The 22840-nt window shown below is 39.9% G+C and overlaps 1 long non-coding RNA gene across 1 annotated transcript in view; it reads left to right on the top strand.

Annotated features, from left to right (window-relative positions):
* The window catches only part of LOC146027682 (uncharacterized), a 58036-nt gene extending 35415 nt beyond the window's left edge, over positions 1–22621 (top strand). The window contains exons 2-3 of the long non-coding RNA XR_014455076.1: positions 3199–3398; positions 22216–22621. This is a non-coding gene — a long non-coding RNA (uncharacterized LOC146027682). The remainder of the gene's footprint in view (positions 1–3198; positions 3399–22215) is intronic.
* The last annotated feature ends 219 nt before the right edge of the window (positions 22622–22840 follow it).

Genomic DNA, 22840 nt, shown 5'->3' with positions numbered 1-22840 from the left:
GGGGCAGATGTAACATGTGCAGAGAGAATTAGATTTGGGGGAGCTATTTTGTTTCTGTGCAGGGTAAGTACTGACTGCTTTATTTTTTACACTGCAATATAGATCTTATTTTGAAGTAAAACCCCACCCAAATCTAATTCTCTCTGCAAAAGTTACATTTGCCCCAACAGCAGTGCACATGGATTGTCCATTTGAGAAGGAATTTGCCTTTGCGGGTGAACCAGAATAAGGGCCACAGTGTAAGAGAAAAGCTATGCAGTATTTGTGAACTATATACAAAAGTAAACAGCACTGTATTTGTTTTGCTTCCAGTAAACAATAATCCCCTTTGCTTACTATATTTAAACTTTTTAAATCTTCAATCTTTCATCCTTGCGTCTATACTAAATAGAATAGAGAAAATATAGAGATGATTTTGTGTTTTATGAAAATTCGGTCAGTAGAAGTCAACTATTTTATATGATGGGTTGAAGGTAATGAGACTGCATTCTAGAATCCTTAAATTAGTAAGTTGAACAACCCCTATCACAAAGGAGACATTTCTTTGTGTAAAAAAGAAATCCATAAAGATCATCTTCTCTTTACTAATAGATTAATGCATAAGAAAAAGAAATGTGACATTTTTCACAAAGCATCTAAAACCTCCAACACTTTCCTTTCATGCATAACTAGTAGAAAGAGGCAGAGTTCAAACACCAAAATCCATTTAACACAGGAGTAAAATTTTTGTTAATATATATATATATATATATATAGATATATATATATATATACACACACAACAGAGATATAGAGTGCGCCTTCTCTTGTGTCACCACCACCACCTTAGATTTTGATGGAAATTAATACTTTGCTCAATGTCATAAGACAATTATACAATTTATTAAAATTCAATAAGACACGTTGAGTTGCAGCATTGTTTCATTCCATGTTTCATATGGAGTCAAACTTTCAATCATCACAATAACCCGACGCGTTTCGTCACTTGGACTTCATGGGATATCAGGGGTGTAACAAATAGACTCTGGGTGGTGAAGAACAGAATTTGGCTTTAAAAACTTAAAGCAAGGTAATCATACACATATATGGTGTCATTCCATAATGGCATACATACCAATAAAAATCTATATATATCTATATATATATATATATATAGATATATATAAATCTAAATATATATATACACTGCAAACTGCGGCACTGCAAAAATTGCAGCTCTAACAACCTGTGTCGATGTTTCTGGATGCTTACCTGAACCCCTGCATACAGCAGACCAGGCACTATCTGAAGGACACAAATATGTTGATTGAAAGACTGAAAGGACTGGGGACTTTACCATCTAATACCATCATGTGCTGTGCGGATGTAGTTAGCTTGTATAATTGTATACCGCATTTTGAGGGTATAAAAGCCGTAGGAGATCTTATAGAAGCTAGCACTGTGTATAGGGGTCCTCCAATTCCTTTTTTCCTCCAACATCTCACTTTGGTACTTAACCGGTACTATTTCTTTTTCAATGGCATCATGTATCGTCAACGGCTGGGGTGTGTGATGGGGTCCAATGTGGCCCCATCGTATGCCAACGCCTACATGAATAAGGTTGAACATGCATTATTTTTTGATGGGCCCCATGCTGACAAAGTATTACTTTATCTGAGGTTTATAGATGTCCTCCTGGTCTTTTGGACTGGGACTTGAAGTCCATAATAGCACCAACAGTCCCGTGAAACTCACATATGTGATAAGTAAGGAGGTCACTAATTTCCTTGATGTAAAGATTCAGGTGGTGGATCAAAAAATCTCCACTTCAATCTACATCAAGGAGACAGACCGAAATACGATCTTGAGGCATGAGAGTAATCATCCCTTTGCCCTACACAAGGGCCACCCCTACTCTCAGATGTTGAGAGTGGGGAGGATTAAGAGTGACCCATTACAAAAAGAAAGAGACTTGGATCTCATGCAGGAGAAATTGTTGGAGAGAGGGTACAAAAAGAAGGACATTTTCAAAGCTAAAAACAGAGTTCTTGGAAATTCCATTGATGTGATTTCATGGTACTTATATGTTAGTTTGGCACTTACTATAGAAAGTACGCTCATACCCCCACTATCCATGTCGGCATGGAGTTGAATTTATTTAGTATGGCGATCGCAGCGAGCCACCGAGCCCGAAGCGTGGCGATCGGATGTGTAAAACTAAGCAAATAGCTTAGTGGACGCCCAACTAACATATAAGTACCGATTTCTTTAGTTCCATCTAGGAATACTGACATGTCTGACAGAATGCCATGGGTGACTCAGTATGCCAATGGCAGTGCTGAGATCACCAAACAAGTTAAAAAACACTGGCCACTGGTGAGCACGGATCGGGAACTGAGTGACCTTAAAAATGTACGGATTATGCCAGCTTATAAACGAGGCAGAAATTTGGGTGATCTGTTGGTAAAGGTTGATGTCAGTGAGCTAACAAAAAAGGAGACACCCACCCATTTTTTAACTAGGCCTGCTGGTTGTTACCGGTGTGTTGGGTGTACAACCTGTAGATCGATGTTGGTGGGAAAAACTGTAAGTCATCCGCATTCAGGACGTCAGTATACCATCAGGTATCCACTCACATGTACAGTACCAGCCGCATCGTGGTGTACATTCCGTCTTCCCCATATGGTCTTTACTACATGGGCAAGACAGAGTGTCAATTTAAAGTAAGCATGGTGAATCATAGAACAACTATAAGACAGGCATTAACCTCAGGTACCAGTGATCAACCAGTGGCTAGGCACTGTGCACAGAAAGGACATAGTATAGCCAGCATTTGGCCCAGAATAATAGATCAAATACCCACAACAGCAAGAAAAGGTAATAGAGGAAAGTGTCTATTGCAAGCAGAGGCAAGATGGATCTTTATGTTAGACACCATCTCCCCCAGAGGATTGAACGAGCAAATGGGGCTCCATTATTTTTTGTGATGGGCAACAGATGCCAGTTCAGTTAATGCCGGGGTTCTTTAATAAGCAGGAAATAGCATTTCATAAAATTACTGAGAATTGAAAAAACATATTTATTATTGATATTATGGTGTATTAATAAGCTTATATGATTATACAATTATAGTACCCATGATCAGATTTTAAATGTATTGTCTTTTAACTGTTTATCCATCATGCACTGATCACGTATTGGTCACATTGTTTTTTGTAGATTGGTATGCCGTTTTCCATGGCAACACCTGCTGTCCAGGATGTGTAGTTGTGAGCCGCCAGTGTCGAATGGTGATGGACAGTGCAAGTTGATGACGGGGCACGCAAGTCACAGCCGCTGAACGGCACCTGCGATTATCTCATTGGTGTCCCCGTGTTACCGAACGGACCAGCGCGGAGACTACACACAGAACGGCGCCGGTGAGTATGCCTCTTATTTAAATACTTTGGTGGGTGGGACCCGAGTAGGGTATATAACACTGTCTATTTGATTGTACACTTGTTCCCTGAGGACGAGCCTTGGCGCTTGAAACATGTCGGAATAAATCCTGATATGTGCTTGCAATAAACCCCTGTGTGACGCCTTATTTTGCCAGCATCTGTATGTATATATATATATATATATATCACAGAGGACCGACACTCCGCTTGAATAGGAAATCCTTCCAGGAACCTTCACATAAATAGCATACAGATTCCAGACGGTGCGGCACACAGAAATAAATAGACATAGCTTTCAACGTTTCAATCTTAATGCGATTAATCCTGACGAAAATCGAATTAAGATTGAAACGTTGAAAGCTATGATGCAGAGTATGTCTATTTATTTCTGAGTGCCGCACCAACCTTTTTTATATAAAAAGGATTGTTCATTGATATTGGCGAGTGCTCATATCTCGTAAAGAGTAATGGACTGTCTTTAGGGCACAGACATGCCTGTACCCTTTATGTGCACCCCACTGTTGCCATTTCTATTAGTGTGAGTGCGGTCACCCACTGGACTATATATATATATATATATATATATATATACATATATATATATATATATATACACAGTATATATATACAGATTCCAGATGGTGCGGTACTCAGAAATAAATAGACAAACTCTGCATCATAGCTTTCAACGTTTCAATCTTAATTCGATTTTCGTCAGGATTAATCGAATTAAGATTGAAACGTTGAAAGCTATGATGCAGAGTTTGTCTATTTATTTCTGGGTGCCGCACCATCTGGAATCTGTATATATGCGGGGCAATTGTTGTACAAGATCTGAAAGATTATAAATGTTAAATCGCCAGACAATTGGCGGATACCAATGTGTATCATTTTCTGCAAAGAGACCCCACTAAGGTATTCATGCTGGAATTAGGTGGGTTGTTAAAGGGTACAGTGACCGGGGGAATTATTAGCGAAAATTTATCTAAAGCTTTATTACCTTAAACCCCCGTGGTCCTGCTCCTGTACACCTTGCCTAAGATCCACAAGAGTATGGTATCTCCACCTGGTAGGCCAATCATAGCCGCCAGGGACTCATTATTCCAGAACGTCTCTACCTACATTGATGCTCTTTTACAACCTTGTATTTCATCCACCCCGGGTCTCTTGCAGGATACCATGTCTTTCCTTAAACGTTTATCATCTGTGAAATTGGTTCCACCTGGAAGCCTGTTGGTCAGTCTGGATGTAACGAGCTTGTATACGGTGATACCCAATGAGAGTCTGGTGGCAGTTAAGAAACTGATCATTGGGAATAAAGCGTATGCGGGCCCGGATATTGATTTTTTCCCTCCAATCATTGGAGATGGTGTTAACCCATAACTATTTTCTTTACGATGGAAGATTTTATCTTCAGACCTCTGGCTGTGCGATGGGGTTGAATTTAGCCCCATCATACGCTTATACGTTTATGCTGCAGGTGGAGACGGATCTCTTCTTCACCGACATCGATGTGTCTCGCATGGTGGTGTTCTATGCGAGATACAGCGATGACCTGTTTCTTATCTGGAATGGTCCAGTGCAGGTCTTGACACAGGTGATTGAGAGACAGAATGTAAGTGCTAGCCCTGTTAAGTTGACATACACAGTCGACACCGCATCCATCCATTTCCTTGATGTGTTGATAAAAGTTGAGGAGGGTGTGATCTCAACTAGTGTCTTTACTAAAATTACCGATTGCAATCCTCTTTTACATGCCTCAAGTTTCCATCCCAAAAGTATGAAGTATGGGTTCCTATACTCACAATTTATAAGGGCTAGGAGAATTTGCAGTACAGAAAAAATGGCTGAGTTAGAGATTGAAAAAATGATTACGAAATTCCTCTCTAGGGGCTATCAACTCTCATCCCTCCTGCAGGCTAAAGATAGAGCCATGGGCAGAACAAGAGATGAGCTGCTCCAGCAAAAGAAGGATAGGGGTCAAGGGAGACTTCCATGGGTTAACCATTATAATACCACCAGCCCCATAATTAGTGCTACCAGTAAAAGGTTATGGCCGTTAGCAAGATCCAACGAGGCCTTGGGGCTCCATGACACTAGCCTCATGAATTGTTACAGTAGAGGCAAAAATATAAGGGACATTATAATGAAGACAGATGTTACCGGTTTGAATACCACCAGTAGTGTACAATTTCTTAGACGCAGGCTTGGTTGCTTTAAGTGTCTGGACTGTACAGCGTGCCGCTCCATGACAGCGAGCCCATATTTCCTCCATCCACACTCAGGAAAGAAGCTGTTGATGCAGCATAGACTAACATGTACCACCAAATTTATTGTATATATGTTATCGTGTCCCTGCTCCTTAAATTACATTGGTAGGACAGAGAGAACCTTACGTGAATGGTTGGCTGGACACCGTTCATCCATCAAGGCTGCTCTGGAGAAAGGGAGTAGTGACCAGCCGGTCACTCGCCACTTTCTCCAGGCCAGACACACTGTAGCAGCCCTTAAATGTATTATTATTTATCATGCGCCTGTCTCTTTACGCAGTGGAGATCGCGCTCTAAAACTATTGAGAAAAGAGGCGAGTTGGATACAGAGACTTGGTACATTGGCACCGGGAGGCCTGAATGAGGCACCGGGGCTTCATTGTTTTCTATGATTAATGATACCGCCGTCCTTCGTGATCTTGCAAAGTATTTTGATGTTCTCGAACTGTATGCTGATTGTGACTATGTATGCATTAGCGTATGTTTATTAACATTGTTACTTATATAACCTGCTATTTCTGCTGTTTTTTCATTGTTTTTAATATGAATGTTTATTCAGTTTATTCAGTCTCCATGGTGATCCGGGAACACGGCAAGCGGCGCCCTGAAGTATTGCCGCCCTCTGCCAGACTTGGAGTCATGGTAACAGAGTGACGCGTGTGACGTCAGTGGAGAGCGCGAGCTTGGTTTCCCGCCACCACCATACTGAACCACTGGGGAGGGTATGTATATAAGTGTGTGATCTCAGTTTGTATTGTATATCATGATGACGAGACGATAAAACAAAAGTCTTGAAATGTTGACTGCATCTCTGAGAAATTATTTTGTCCGAGTGCCGCCTACACAAACCTTTATTTATATATATATATATATATATATATATATACTGTATATATATATATATATATATATATATATATATAAACAGACATTGTAGGGGCTCTGCACACACTTGTGGTCACATTCTCTCATGCACCCTGTTTTTAACTAAGATTCCATAGCGTATGTTAACCATTTCCCTAGATGATTAGTGACAGGTTTGTTGGTAGCTGCTCACCTATAAAAGCAAAGTGTGCTGTGCGCTTCAGACCAGATAGCATGCCTGGAATCAAACATTGATGTGATAGCTATGTGTATTGTAGCCATTTTCAGCGATAGTGTTAGGACCTGCAGAAAAGTGGGGTCCCTTGAAGGGGGCTGCAGGCTTAAATGCATTGATCAATTCATGAACCATATCTCCACTATTTATTATCAGTTAATTTAGTGTGTGCAGAGCCCCCACAATGTCTGTTTAAACAATGTGGTCACAAGCCATAGGGCACCCCAAAACTAGGAAAGGTGAGTGCCGATGTTAAGTGTATATATTGTTTATTAGATTAATTTTTTTAATTAGTCTTATTGTGGTCACATTCTCTCATGCACCCTGTTTTTAACTAAGATTCCATAGCTTATGTTAACCATTTCCCTAGATGATTAGTGACAGGTGTGTTGGTAGCTGCTCACCTATAAAAGCAAAGTGTGCTGTGCGCTTCAGACCAGATAGCATGCCTGGAATCAAACATTGATGTGATAGCTATGTGTATTGTATCCATTTTCAGTGATAGTGTTAGGACCCTGCAGAAAAGTGGGGTCCCTTGAAGAGGGCTGCAGGCTTAAATGCATTGATCAATTCATGAACCAATCTCCACTATTTATTATCAGTTAATTTAGTGTGTGCAGAGCCCCTACAATGTCTGTTTAAACAATGTGGTCACAAGACATAGGGCACCCCAAAACTAGGAAAGGTGAGTGCCGATGTTAAGTGTGTGTATATATATATATATATATATATATATATATATATATATATATATATAACCACAGAAAAATGGGTGCACTCACCGGTCTTTTTCCAAATGCAGGTGTTGTTTATTTACATACCACAGCCGATTGTTTCAGGTGACAGTGGGCATGGTCAACGTTTCGGTCTAAACATAGACCTTTGTCAAGACCCCCTTTCTCCTGCCTCCACCAGTGCACAACCCACAATAGAACACAGTGGACCTTTTATGCTCACACATAGGTACTAAGGCAACTCCCCCTTTGCTCATTCCGAAAGTGCCATCCAATCTGACAATGAATAATGCAATAAAGTAACTGCGGTATCAACCTACACTTTCCACAATCAATATCAAATTATGTAATGGTGCTCACCCATATTTCTCAAGGTGCCAGGAAGCGGGCCGGTGTGTGTCTCCATAACGCTGTATTCAGCGCTAGCCGTGGCGTGCGTTCCAACGCCCAGCGTACGTTCCACCAGCCGGAAGGTGTCATCTCAGAATCATTTCTGCCTGCTCTAATATCACTGGGAGGCAGAACTCGCTGCATTCTGTGTGGGGCTGTAATCAGCGCTAGCCGCGGCGTGCGTTCCAACGCCCGGCATGTGCTCCAACAGCCGGATGACCTCACCGCCGCATCACTTCCGCCCGTTAGCTATGGGGAGCTCCAAGTGTCAATCACCAATGTCACTGGAACGCAGAAATCACTACGCTCCACATACAATAAAGATAGGGATATCAGACTAAGTTAATAATAACCAGAAACAGTTCCATTTTTATATTTTACTAAAAAATGTATCACCAGGCGCACTAATACACTAATTGTGAATAGCAGATGTTGAAATGAAAAAAAATATGAAAAAAGTTGAAGCAGATTTATAGAAATACACTCAATGAGTTGTACTCATTAAGCCCTCTTGGGGAGATGGTGTCCAATCTTTGTATCCATCTGGCCTCTTTGCGCAGTAATAGAAGACCACGGTCCCCTCCTCTCTCCAGCGGTGGAACACAGTCGATAATCATATAAGACATTGAGGCTATTTGATGGTTCAGTCTGAGGAAATGCGCTGCCACTGGTTTGTCAGTTGTCTTAGTGGCGTAGGCTAACCGTATTGAGGAGCGCTGCTGGTTCATCCTCTCGCGGAAAGTCCTAATAGTCTTGCCCACATAAATGAGCCCACACAGGCATTTTAAAATGTATACAACATGATCGGTTGTGCAGACCAGATGGTGTTGGATTTTGATCTTTTGCTCGGAATGTGGGTGACAAAACGTTGTTCCTGTTATGAGGGCTCTGCAAGTTGTGCATTGTAAACATTTGAAGCAACCCATCTTTCTCTGTAGCCAGCCTCTTCTGCCAGTGGAGGGTCGCATATCTGGGCGAAACAATACGGGGGAAATTTACTAAAGGAAATTTGTAAAAAATAGGTGTATTTGTATCCAGAAATACACTTATTTTTGACATTTACTATCCCGAAAATACGGCAATTCGTATTCGTATTGATAGCACATCAATACAACTACGAATTGCCGTATTTTCGGGATAGTAAATGTAAAAAATAAGTGTATTTCTGGATACAAATACACCTATTTTTTTACAAATTTCCTTTAGTAAATTTCCCCCTACGTCTTTTAAGTTTCTGCCTCGCAGAAACTTGAGTGTATTTCTATAAATCTGCTTTAACTTTTTTCATATTTTTTCATTTCAACATCTGCAATTCACAATTAGTGTATTAGTGCGCCTGGTGATAAATTTTTTAGTAAAATAGAAAAATGTATATAAAAATGGAACTGTTTTAATTTTATGGGCAGGGGCGTAACTAAGGCTCAGCAGCCCAAGCCACTGCGGGGGGGGGGAGCCAACAATATGTGGGCGCAGTGTCACCGCACAGTACCTGAGTGTTGGCGGCTCAGCAAGGCATGCAAACTTGCAAAGTGCTCCCTTGCTGAGATGAGGTGTGGTGCCTGGCTGCTGCAGCCTGCACCCGTCCACTCTGTGACACTGACAGCAGCGAGGCCAGCTTCATACATAACGAACGATCTCCCTCTCCTCCGTCCTGTCCCTGACACACTTCGCTTGATTCATACAGACTGTGGCAGGCTATATAATCAACCCAAATCCTCACAGTAAAGCATATTACAGTGAGGCTTTAGATTGATTATAAAGGCTGCCACAGTCAGTGAGTGAGGTGAAAGAAATGACTTCAGGAACTTCGCTGTGTCCAGAGTCCGGACACCTGCTCCTGAAGCCTGCCTGCAAGGTCTGAACTTCTCTGTACTGTCTGTTTAGTGGGGGAACAGGCAGATAAGGGATAACTGTGATGGGAGGGACAGGAGGCATACAGTAGGTGTTATGGGTCATAGGAGGGATGATATAGATGGGGGACAGGAAGTATTATTTATGAAAACAAATGCAATTAATGTATGGGAGGGGGGGGCGCAAATAAAAATTCTGCAGGGGGGCGCAATATTTCTAGTTACGCCACTGTTTATGGGTTATATAGTTCGATATGTGGACCTTGAGTGCTAGCATAAGGTACTATTTCTGGTTATTATTAACTTAGTCTGATATCCCTATCTTGTATGTGGAGCGCAGTGATTTCTGCGTTCCAGTGACATTGGTGATTGACACTTGGAGCTCCCCATAGCTAACAGGCGGAAGTGATACGGCGGTGAGGTCATCCGGCTGTTGGAGCGCATGCCGGGCGTTGGAACGCGCGCCGCGGCTAGCGCTGATTACAGCCCCACACAGAACGCAGTGAGTTCTGCGCCCCAGTGATATTAGAGCAGGCGGAAATTATGCTGAGATGACACCTTCCGGCTGGTGGAACGCACGCCGGGCGTTGGAACGCACGCCACGGCTAGCGCTGAATACAGCGTTATGGAGACACACACCGGCCCGCTTCCTGGCACCTTGAGAAATATGGGTGAGCACCATTACATAATTTGATATTGATTGTGCAAAGTGTAGGTTGAAACCGCAGTTACTTTATTGCATTATTCATTGTCAGATTGGATGGCACTTCCGGAATGAGCAAAGGGGGAGTTGCCTTAGTACCTATGTGTGAGCATAAAAGGTCCACTGTGTTCTATTGTGGGTTGTGCACTGGTGGAGGCAGGAGAAAGGGGGTCTTGACAAAGGTCTATGTTTAGACCGAAACGTTGACCATGCCCACTGTCACCTGAAACAATCGGCTGTGGTATGTAAATAAACAACACCTGCATTTGGAAAAAGACCGGTGAGTGCACCCATTTTTCTGTGGTTATTCTGTTGAAGTGCCTAAACATTTGGGACTTTCTGGTTATGTGGCACCCTGGCAGCTGACTGTGTGTACGGAGAGTGCTGTCCTACCTACATGGATATATATATATATATATATCCACAGAAAGTCTGCACCTAATGACACTTCAGTCGTCGCTGTGGTGCTCACTCCAATGGACAAAATCCAATAGATAACAGAAGTAAAGCAGAGGGCACTCACCGTTTGGATGAAAGAACTTTGGAGTTTATTGGAAGTAACAACATGCCTTACTTCCAATAAACTCCAAAGTTTTTTCATCCAAACGGTGAGTGCCCTCTGCTTTACTTCTGGTATATATATATATATATATATATAGTCCAGTGGGTGACCGCACTCACACTAATAGAAGTGGCAACAGTGGGGTGCACATAAAGGGTACAGGCATGTCTGTGCCCTAAAGACAGTCCATTACTCATTACGAGATATGAGCACTCGCCAATATCAAAGAACAATACATTTGATATAAAAAAGGTTTTTTTTATTCCATCGATGCAATTGCATCGATGGAATAAAAAAACTTTTTTATATCAAATGGATTGTTCTTTGATATTGGCGAGTGCTCATACTGTATCTCGTAAAGAGAAAGCTCCATAGCCACGGGGCACACGTGAGCGTCTCGTGCGTTCGCCCCCCTGGCAAGAGCCGGCCGCTGGCGGGGGCTGCAAGAAAGAGGCCGGCTCCATCTGTACCAACAGTTTCGTAAATTTATTTCCTTCATCAGAGTACACCAGAACAATGCAAAAACACTTACCTAAATAAGATATATATATATATCTCAATGTCTCCGTCACTCTGGTCCATTATATGCAATGCTGCTCCGGTGCCCTCCTGTGGGGGAACCAGGGTCCACCACTTCAATAGTAGACAAATGAGGCGGCACTCACAAGACTTTGTTAAATTCCTCAGGAGCAAGAGGAAGTCGGATACCTACCTAACCGGGGAAATGCGTTGACCACCAGCTGAAAGGGTAACCCATCCCGGAGACCAACCCATTTCTCCCCAATATTAGCACACCAGGCTAACTGGATCCAAGAATAACGCTGAGGCTGTGGAATTTAGCCCAATCTCTGAATTGGATGCCAAGGTGAGCTACAAACAAGGGAGTCCTGAGCTCTTGGAATCATAGAGCACTGGGAAAAATTGGTCCACTTCATCAAAAATCATTGGATTACAAATATTCTTCTACAATGGATGGTAATACCTATATACCCTCATTCAGCTGGTTATGACTTTTAAATTATATACCACTAAGTTTATGAAGAGACTGAGCCCCACAATTAGTCATGTTTTTAATAATTATTCTTTTAATAAAATTGTATTGTATTACATTTAATTATATATTCATTTATTATTTGTGGTCTAATCAGTAAAAGTGTTAATTGCTATACCGTCTCAAGTGTGTTTTTCAGCCAGCGCCGGTAGAAAAAAAAAAATCTTGCCATATATTATTAGGGATTGCGCACCCCACACATTTCCTACTTTTTATCTATAGGAAACAGCTCCCCACTACCAACAAAATAAAAACACAAAAAGATATAACATAATTAACACAGCACCATCTGTCTTATATTCTGAAAACTGCAATGTGGTCCATAAGCCCATGATCCACAAATATGATATATATTATAATACAGTAAGCTACTGGCATTTCATTTTTATTGTTCATCACTGAGACATCCAGGCTATTAAACAAAAACCTAAATGGAAAAACACCCAATACCTCTGTGTCAGACCCACTTTTAGAAATGTTCCCAATAGTGCACCAAACCCCAGTGACTGGTACCCACCTAAATGCACCAGTGCAAGAATGAGCTAAAATGTTCAAACTAGGAAGGAGTCGCACACCACATTGGAAAAATCATATTAATGAAAAACAATGACTTAATCAATAGCCCATAAAACAACACAAGATCAGTGTTCCAGATAAGAACCAAAATGTTGAGTCAACCTTGATCTTAGCCATAAGAGCACCATGAATCATTAATAAATGACCCAACTAAAACTTTGATCAATCAAGTAAGTTAACCATCCCCACCAGGTAAGACAGATGCTTAACAAGTCTCAACTTGCCTGTAACCTTTAACATGGTAATACAGAGACCTTCGAGTGGAGAATACAAATGTTTCTCCACCATGGTCACACAAACATACTGCAAATCACAAACAGATTTAACATTCTGGGGTGAGATGTAATAAGCCTTAAAAAATATATCTCACTACTGCTGTCAAGTCACCATTCAGAGAGACAAACATCAATATCTACACTAAATGCAAATATCTGCTGTTTCCATTATCATCATTGGTGAACCATTCTAATGATGACCATAAAGGCACCCTAGTGCATACTTACCTGCAGTGACTTCTTCTATCAAGCCTTTTTATTGTTTAGTCCCAGTCTGAGAGTCTGAGCCTATCCGTACTTACCTGTTACCTCCTGGCTCATCTTCTTCAGACTTCATCATTCCCCTGTGTGGGGTTCCTTCATAGACTCTAAGTATCCCATATGCAGTCTAAGTTTATTAAAGAACCAAGCTTTCATTATACTCCTGCTCCGGACCAGAGTCACCCTTCAGACATGACAATGAGTAGGTGGGCTACTTCCTCTTTCCACTTTATCTTTCATTAAAGGTTTGATTCATCTCCCCTTGGGTTTTAAAAAAAACAAGTCAGGAGCTGATTGGTTAATATTTTTTTTTTCAAGCATTGATGAATCTCCCTCTATTTATCACATAAATATAAACAAGACAATACAAAGCACTGTGCATGTACAATAGTATTTAATTGAACTAATATTCAGATTCAAATGATAGTTTCCAGATCGTAGACTGTTGGTTGGTAAAATATATTAGTTTTGTTGAGGAGGGCTTCAGATTTTCAACTTGTACTGGGAGATAAGTTGCAAGGGGGGCCCTAATATGTTTACACATATTAGGAGATCATTTGCTAGGGTGGCCCAAAGATTTTGACTGCCTATAGAATGCCTATTCTACATGTGTGGAAAAAAAACAGATTAAACTCTGTGCCACATTAAACTGAGTGAAGGCCCCTAGTCCAGTGTTTCCCACCCTCGGTCCTCAAGTACCACCAACAGTTCACATTTTCCAGGTCTCCACACAGAATTGCAAGTGAAATTATTAGCACCACATGTGGATCTTTTACAATGTGTCAGTAAATAATGAGAACAACTATGCACCAGCCATGTGGCCTGGAAAAGGTGAACTGTTGAGGGTACTTGAGGACCGAGGTTGGGAACCACTACGCTAGGGGCCTCCACAGTTTAATCTGGCACAGAGTTTAATCTGGTTTTCCACACATGTAGTATAGGCATGTGTGGTAAACTAAAAAAAATGCAGCAGATTAAAATGCAGCAGATTAAAATATATGTATTTCAAAGAACCCTGGGAGGAAAATACAATAAATGTAATAAAAATAATTAAAACAAATCCACTTTACAGTAATGTAAATAAAAGTAGAGTATGTGACTTATGGATATGGATGAGAGAGGAAAAAAAGAAGAAGAAAGGGGAGCGGAATAGAGACAGAGGGGTTTATTTACAAATCCACTTTACAGTATGTGACTTATGGATATGGATGAGAGAGAAAAAAAAGAAGAAGAAAGGGCGGAATAGAGACAGAGGGGTTTATTTACTAAAATGGGAGTTCTATTGAAGATGGAATTTTGCTATGGGCAACCTATCAGGTTCTATATATCTTCTTCTAGAAGATGCTAAATAAATGACAATTGGTTGCTAATCGAAACATCACATATTTCATAGAACTCCCATTTAGTAGATAAGCCAGTAAATAAATCACAGAGAGAGACAAAGAGAGAGAGAGAGAGAGAGAGAGAGAGAGATTGACTGGTGGTTAGTGGCACTGCAGGTATAATAGACAGTGGTCTTTCTGTATCAATTCATGTTACATTATCAAAGATGCCCCCTTTGGGTTTGTGCCTTAGGGCCTTATTCTAGTTCACTCTTTCTGACAAAATCCTTCTTAGATGGACAAAATCATGTGCACTACAGTGGGGCAGATGTTACTTGTGCAGAGAGAATTAGATTTGGGTGGGGTTTTACTTCAGAGTGAGATCTATATTGCAGTGCAAAAATATAGCAGTCAGTATTTACCCTGCACAGAAACAAAATAACTCACCCAAATCTAATTCTCTCTGCACATGTTACATCTCCCCCCCCCTGCAGTGCACATGGTTTTGTCCATCTAAGAAGGATTTTGTCAGATAGAGTGAACTAGAATAAGGCCCTTAGTTCCCTTTCTACAGCATGCATTATTTCCTCTCGCAATAGCCATGCATGATGGTCATTATAACAGTAGTAACGCTTTTTTAATCAGAACATTGTGTTGGGATAAAAACATAATTAACAACAGCTATTTCTGGCTATATGGGATCAATTTAAAAAGAATATACTAATTACAAAAATACTAGTACTAATAAAAAGTGCAAATATGAGAATCAGTTTCTGTTGTATGATGCAATTTTCATTTAAAATTATGTGGTGTGCACTTGCTAGTAGCAAGAATTAATAAACTACGAGGTCATGGAAATTTTTTGCTCTTTGGGGATTGCAGTTCTCACTTCATTGACTAAAAGAATCCATTTGATTAGCTGACTTAAAAAAGTGTTAAGCTAAATACATTTAGTATCCTTGCTTGAAGGATTAAGCTATGTAAGAGCTTGAATTTTGATCAGAGGTGAAAGGAAGTATGACAATGTTTGAATATTGATATTTAATCTTACCCTGTACTTCTTCTGCATACATGTATACTAACTAGCAGCATAATATCAAATGTAATCTCTAGAGTTTGTTGAAACAAAAATCATAACATACATTTCTGGTTTGTGGAGTATAACTTATTTAAAACAGCAAGAATTGGGATATCTAAATCAGGGGCTATACTTATAATAGTTAGACAGGGGGAATCCCATTGCCCCAAATCCCCCTTATGCTTAAACCAAACCTGGAAGTGTCTGCCTTTTTGCGATACTGTAGAGTGAAGTAATAGGCCAATTATTATCCAATTAAATTCTAACATCCCTTCCTTCCAAAAGACAGACTTAAGCAGCCTTATTGAGTTAAATTAATTATTCTACAATGACTGGATAGTTAGGATAGTTAGGTGGTCATTGATATCAAACACACTGAAAGAACACAGATGTTTCTCAGATAGGATATCTGGCACAGGATACATTAGTCAAGACATTCATGACACAAACCAGTTTCCTAAACATCAGTCTCTCATACCAGTTAACTGTTGTCTTATTCAGGAAGCATCTCTCACCCTGTAATGTTGATGGTATGAGAGACCAAATTACTTCCAACACGGACATTAGCTACCATGACCTTTCCATTTTTTCCTTCAGCAGTGCCCTCAATTGCTCTCTCATCCACCATCCTAAGGCGAATCTTCTGTGAGCTCACCTTAGGACTCCTGCATTAAGGTTTTATACAAAAAATAGGTTTGCATGTAAAATACGTAAGGTGATACAGGTCGAGTATCCCGTATCCGAGTATCCGTTATCCGAATTATTCCGAAATACGGACATTCCAGAAAGTGAAAAAAAAATTTTTTTTTGCTAAAAACTCACTGGGGACATTTGTAACAGCATCACTGGGGACATGATATGTAACTGGCACTATATATGTGCAAGACAATGATTGCTTGGCATTCAAATTCAGTGCTGAGATAGTACACACATTTTGTTTCACGTTTTGAAACCTTGTTTTTTGAACAATTAAAATATATTTGTGTGTATTTTATGTGGTAATAAAATATATTTGTGTGTATATTATGTGTTTATACAGCATACATGCAAGATACTTCAAAATACATCATTGAAATATTAAAATATTCCGAAATACGGAATAATCCGTTATCCAAAATTCTCCTGGTCCCGAGCATTTTGGATACGGGATACTCAACCTGTATTGCAAATGGAATTGAGGGTAAAATGTTGCTTTTTGCAGATGACACAAAGGTATGCAACAGGGTAGACACACCAGGAGGGGTAAAAAAATGATTGATGATCTAGGAAGATTAGAAGAATGGTCAACTACAGTTTAACACCAAAAAATGCAATATCATGAACTTGGGTCTCAAAAATCCAAAGACTTAATATAGTATAAATGGCACTATAATGGAAACTACTGAGGAAGAGAGGGATCTAGGTGTCACTATTTCAAGGGACTTAAAGGCAGGTAGGCAATGTAACAAAGCAATGAAGATGGCAAGTCAGATGCTTGGTTGCATAGGGAGAGGTATCAGCAGTAGAAAGAAAGAAGAAATAATGCCACTGTATAGGTCATTGGTACGACCTCACCTAGAGTATTGTGTTCAGTTCTGGAGGCCATATCTCCAGAAGGATATAAATACATTAGAGACTATACAAAGAAGGGCAACTAAAATGGTGTATGGCCTACATAAAAAAACTTACCAGGAAAGACTAAAAGATCTTAATATGTATACTTTAGAGCAGAGAAGGGAAAGTGGGGACATGATACAAAAGGGCTTTAGGTACAGGTGGTAGAAATCCTTCACAGGAAGAGGAGCAAAAGAACACAAGGACATGCACTGAAACTAGAGGGAGGAAGATTCAAGGAAAATTTGAAAAAAATACTTCACTGAAAGAGTAGTGGATAAGTGGAATAGCCTCTCATCAGAGGTGGTAGAGTCAAATACAGTAGAGCAATTTAAACATGCTTTGTATAGGCATATTGATATCCTTATAAAGACATAAGGATCAAACATGGTTTGAGGCAACATGTTTAAAAAAGGGGCAGACTAGATGGGCCAAGTGGTTCTTATCTGCTGTCAACTTCTATGTTTCTTTGTTTAGATACAGACCCAAAATACGTTTCACAAAACACTAAAAGTGGCCGGTGCATATCCCTAAAAATACATACAGCATTTCTTTTCATATAGTATATATAAGGGGAAATTTGTTTTTGGATGCAGAAAACTGTTATGTTATATATTATACAGTACATGAACCTGGTTTTAGAATTATAATTAGATATGTCTTCATCATATATTTATGATTAATAAGTTATTGTAATTACATATAATGTGTCTATGAATTTATTTCTTTTTTAGAGATGCTATCATAGAGATGTGATTTATGATTATATGAAGATATTCTTACATGCAATATACTCTGGTACATGGAATGTTTTTGTTTTAGTTTGATTCTTCCCATGTGAATTAATGTTATTGTAACTACTGTACATATTTAGGGGGAAATTTAATAGGACGAGAGATTCAGAAAGTGAGAGATTTGGTAAGAAATCTAGAAAAAATTTTAAAGCAATAATTTACACTGCAAAATCAAAGAAGTTTTGCAGTGTAAATGATTGCCGCTTTAAAAAAACTTGAGATTTCTTACCAAATCTCTCACTTTCTGAATCTTTCATCCTATTTAATTTCACCCATTTCATACCTACATTTGCTTATATGAATATACTATTCTGTTTAGAGATATCTTATGATCTCACACAACTAACGTAAATAATTTGTGGGGAAAAAAAATTATTACCATAAGACAATGTTTCAATCCGCCGTTGGAAGCCATGTCAGATAGATACAGTAGATAGATAGATAGATAGATAGATAGATAGGAAAGGGTCATCATAGCAACTTATCTTTGGGCACCAGGACTCGCCTTATATCCCTCCTAAAAAAATATGGGGGGAGGGGGTGCCAATGCTTTTTCAGACCCAGGCCACCAAAACATCTAGATATAGCTCTGTGTGTGTTAGTGTGTGAGATGATGGGAATATGGACGAATCAGCTGTCTTCAGCTTCTGCCCTGTATCCAATGGCTTCTATAACCATTTTATATGTGCTGGTTCTTGCCACATAGTTTTCTTTTGGCTTCTACCATGTTGCCATATGATGTCATATCATTTTTGACTATATATACTATATATAAAGGTAAAATTTTGTCAATGTATCTGCTATCCTGACGAAAAAGCATTACGTGTGTATACATTCCCCGCCAGCCAGCAGGTTAACGAGAGCACCGGACGCAGATGTACAGTGGAGTACAAGGAGTGCCGATACCACATATTTTTGCTTATATTACCAGCCTGCAAGTTGCGTTACAGGATCTGGTACTTTAAGGCACCCAGTAGTTGAAGTATCACATACCTCCCGGATCGGTGTGTTGATTTTGGACTGTCTCTGCTAATAACATTATTGATTAGCTATTGTGAACATAGCTTTATCTATTACTACAGCGATTCAAGGAGAAGGTGCATCAGTGGGATTTGTTTCACTATGGATCCAGTTGACGCAGCCATGTCCCGACTTACGCTTACACAAGGCGAGATGTTCAGATATTCCGATGTTGAGGCATCACAAATTCTACATACTGAAGCCTTATCGGATAAAGAGGAAATATTAAATGAGGAGCTCTTCAGGTAGTGGATAAAAATTAAGAAACGTGAGACTGATTATCGATACTATGCAGTTACTCTATCGGACTATTATAAATAAAAAATGATCCCAAGAGGGTACCGAATAAAAAATGTTCCAACTATAGGACGTCAGGATGCCACCTTCTGTAAAAAATGGGTGGCTACCCTGAACAAATGTAGTTTCGTCTTAATCCTACAAATCATAGAGCAAGCCACAAGGGAAATGAATAAAATCAAGGAACAACTTGCACAATTTGAATCTGTTAAAGCGGTACATCTACAACAAGACAAGTCGATAAATTGGCTGGAAAAGCTTCAACAACAGATGGATCAATATACAAAGGACTTAATCAAATTTAAAAAGAACAAATTGTCGGCTGTAAAGACAGATTATGAAAAGCACTACGTATATGTTGGCTCACTGGTAATCAAGTGAGGGAACGGAGGTGGAATAAACCACAGAGATATAGACGCTTCCAGTCACAGACAGAGTCTTCTGCAGACTCAAATACAACTAATAGTGACATGGATGGTCCCTCTACTCCAAGTCACCCTTTAGGGGTAAAAACCAGGGCGCAATTAAAACCAGGCCAAAAAGAACAAGGACGCGGAGAGGAGGTCAGGGGCATAGGCAGAGGCCACCGTGAGCCGGGAAACGCTGATCTTCAACCTCTCTGACCGTGAATTAACAGATACTGAAGAGAAATTGCTCAATTACGGTTTATATTTTTTGCCGACAACAAAGTTTGATCCTTTTAAATGGCAAGTCGAATCTTTTAAATTGGATAGAACTTTGAAATTAAAGGAACATTTTAAAGATTCCATCAATACAACACCGCAGAGACTTGAAATTCCGGCCAAGCTGCAAGCGATTCAGCCAAAATCCAAATGTATTCCTTTCTCAAATAATCCATCCCTGAAAGCCTTTTCTAGAGTGTTGAAGGACTCAGTGTCTAAAGAGACTAATTAACAAAAGACACTTGCAAATAACTTATCAGTGGAGGAATATAAAGCCCTACAGGTTTTACAGCAATATCAAGACATTGTAATCCGACCCTCGGATAAGGGGGGATCAATAACGATACAGAATAAAATGGACTATATCGAGGAAATTGATAATCACCTTGCGGACGCGGCTACTTACCTCAAACTATGTGGGTATCCTACCCAAAGTTACAAAATTGAACTGGACAATTTTTTATCGCATGCAGCGGCAGAGGGATTAATTTCGGCAGAGGTGAAAAGTGCGCTGATCACGGATAAACCATTAACACCTCTGTTATATACTCTGCCGAAAGTACACAAAAGTCTAATAAAGCCCCCTGGCAGACCAATTATTTCTGCCAGGGGATCTTTATATCAACCAGTTGCAATATACTTGGAAAGTTTTTTACAACCATGTGTACAAAATGAACGTTCATTCTTGAAGGACACATCTACATTGCTCAACATCATTGATGCTTTGCCCATGTTGCCAGAGGGGCTGATGTTGAGCACGGTAGACGTAAAAAGCCTCTATACTTGTATTCCCCATGGTGAAGGTTTGGCCGCAGTCAGGCTGCTGATTACCAACAACAGGTGTTATAGAGGACCAGATGTTAATTTGTTTATTTCTTTGTTAGACTTAATCCTGACAAGGAACTATTTTCTTTTCAACGGGGTATATTACCTCAAAGTGGCTGGGTGTGCCATGGGATCGGCGGTGGCACTGGCCCTGGCCAATAGTTATGTTTTCCATTGAAAATGAAATATTCTTCTCCTCTCAAGACATTTCTAAACACATTTTATACCTGTTATCGTCAAAGGGAGGAATTGGTGCAATTACTAGAAAATCATAACAGCACCAATCACCCTATCAAATTTACATATGAAATGGATATGACTCAAATACACTATCTAGATGTACTGATCAGTAACACGCCTTGAGACATCTTTATTTTCTAAAAGTACTGATAGGAACAATTTGCTCCATGCCAAAAGCTTCCACCCGCCCAGCTTGAAGTACAGCTTACCGTACTCACAATTTGTTAAATGTTGCCGTATTAACACCAATGAGGCAAACAAATTAGAACAGCTAGAGGCATTACTAAACAAGTTCTTACTTAGGGGCTATGACAAACAGCTTTTGTTACAACAAAAAGAAAAATCTTTACAATGTAACAGAAAAGACCTCTTAGTTTCCTCTAGCAAATCAAAAACTCTGACACGTATCCCGTGGGTCACTGAATTCAATACAGGTAGCTCTGTGGTTAAAAAAGTGACACGGAAATATTGGCCGATAATAACAACGGATAAAAATGTATCTGCCATTAACAAACAAACGATCATGCAGTGCCACTCCAGGGGTAAAAATCTGAGAGATCTCTTAGAAAAAATGATGTCTCCTCTGGAATTAATACAAGAATCCAATATAAAAAAAAATGGGGTGTTTTAGCTACGCTAAGTGTGTAACATAGAGGTCCCTAATAACTGGGGACTCATTTTCCCACCCGCAAACGGAATTTTTTTCCCATAAAACATAGACTCAGCTGTACTTCTAGGTACGTTATATATATGATTGTCTGCCCCTGCAGCAAATATTATATTGGAAAGACTGAGCGCATGTTTAAAGAAAGGATAGCGCAGCACAAGAGTTCCATCAGACAGGCCATAGAGAAAGGGTCGGCAGACCAACCGGTGGCCAAACATTTCCTATCAGCATCGCACAATCTAGCTGCAATTAAAATAATCTTTGCGTGGCGGTAATAGAGCCAAACGCTTATTGATTCTGGAGTCCAGATGGATATTTAGACTCAACACCATTTCACCTTTTGGTCTGAATGATAAGATTAATTGGAACGCTCTGATTTGATTATGATTTCTTCCTGATTATGCCTTGTATGTAATATAGTGTTATGTATTGTATGTAATTTTTACTTTATGTACTTCATGTATATATCGTTATCTATTGTAATGCATGTGCCATTTCTCTTTTAGTGTCCGTCCTCCATAAGTGCAGCCCCTTCTCCTGGAGCTACGGGCGCCATGATGGATGTCTCAACGAAAATGATGGATACACTTGCGCTGTCCCAAGATGGACTTCACTTGTCTTTACAAGATGAGACTTGCCAGCAGTTTCTCAAATATAAAAACAAAAATATAGCAGCAACATTTAGTGATTGTTCCAATGCTCAGACACTTTCAGGGAGTATCACCCTTTGGAACTGACCTCTCTGCAGGGCCCTATAGGCACGTAAAGGTATCTTTGACTTGGATTATCCACTCTATAAATCTTATTAGATTAGAGCTCACCTTAAGGCTGTGCCCTATGGGCCTTGAAAGGTTTCTTTTCACACCGGTCAGTTGAGAGACATCCCAATCATCACGATCCAGAGTGGTAAAACAGCTTTTATTCAGGTCACAAATAGATACAAAATGTCCAGATACCATAAAAAGGGTAACAATAAAAAATCCTTTTAAAAAATAGCTAAAAAGTCCGTACACAATGGGGGTACAAAAAAGAACCAGTCCTCCAACTCTCACTGATGGATGTATTGTCAGCCTGAAACGCAAGCCCTGGTGTTGCTAAGGCAATGGGCTTTGCGTACAGCAGGAAGTAGGT

Source organism: Crinia signifera, chromosome 1 (assembly GCF_055691185.1).
Source record: "Crinia signifera chromosome 1, ASM5569118v1, whole genome shotgun sequence".
NCBI lineage: Eukaryota > Metazoa > Chordata > Amphibia > Anura > Myobatrachidae > Crinia > Crinia signifera.
This window is presented reverse-complemented; position numbering and strand designations above follow the sequence as displayed.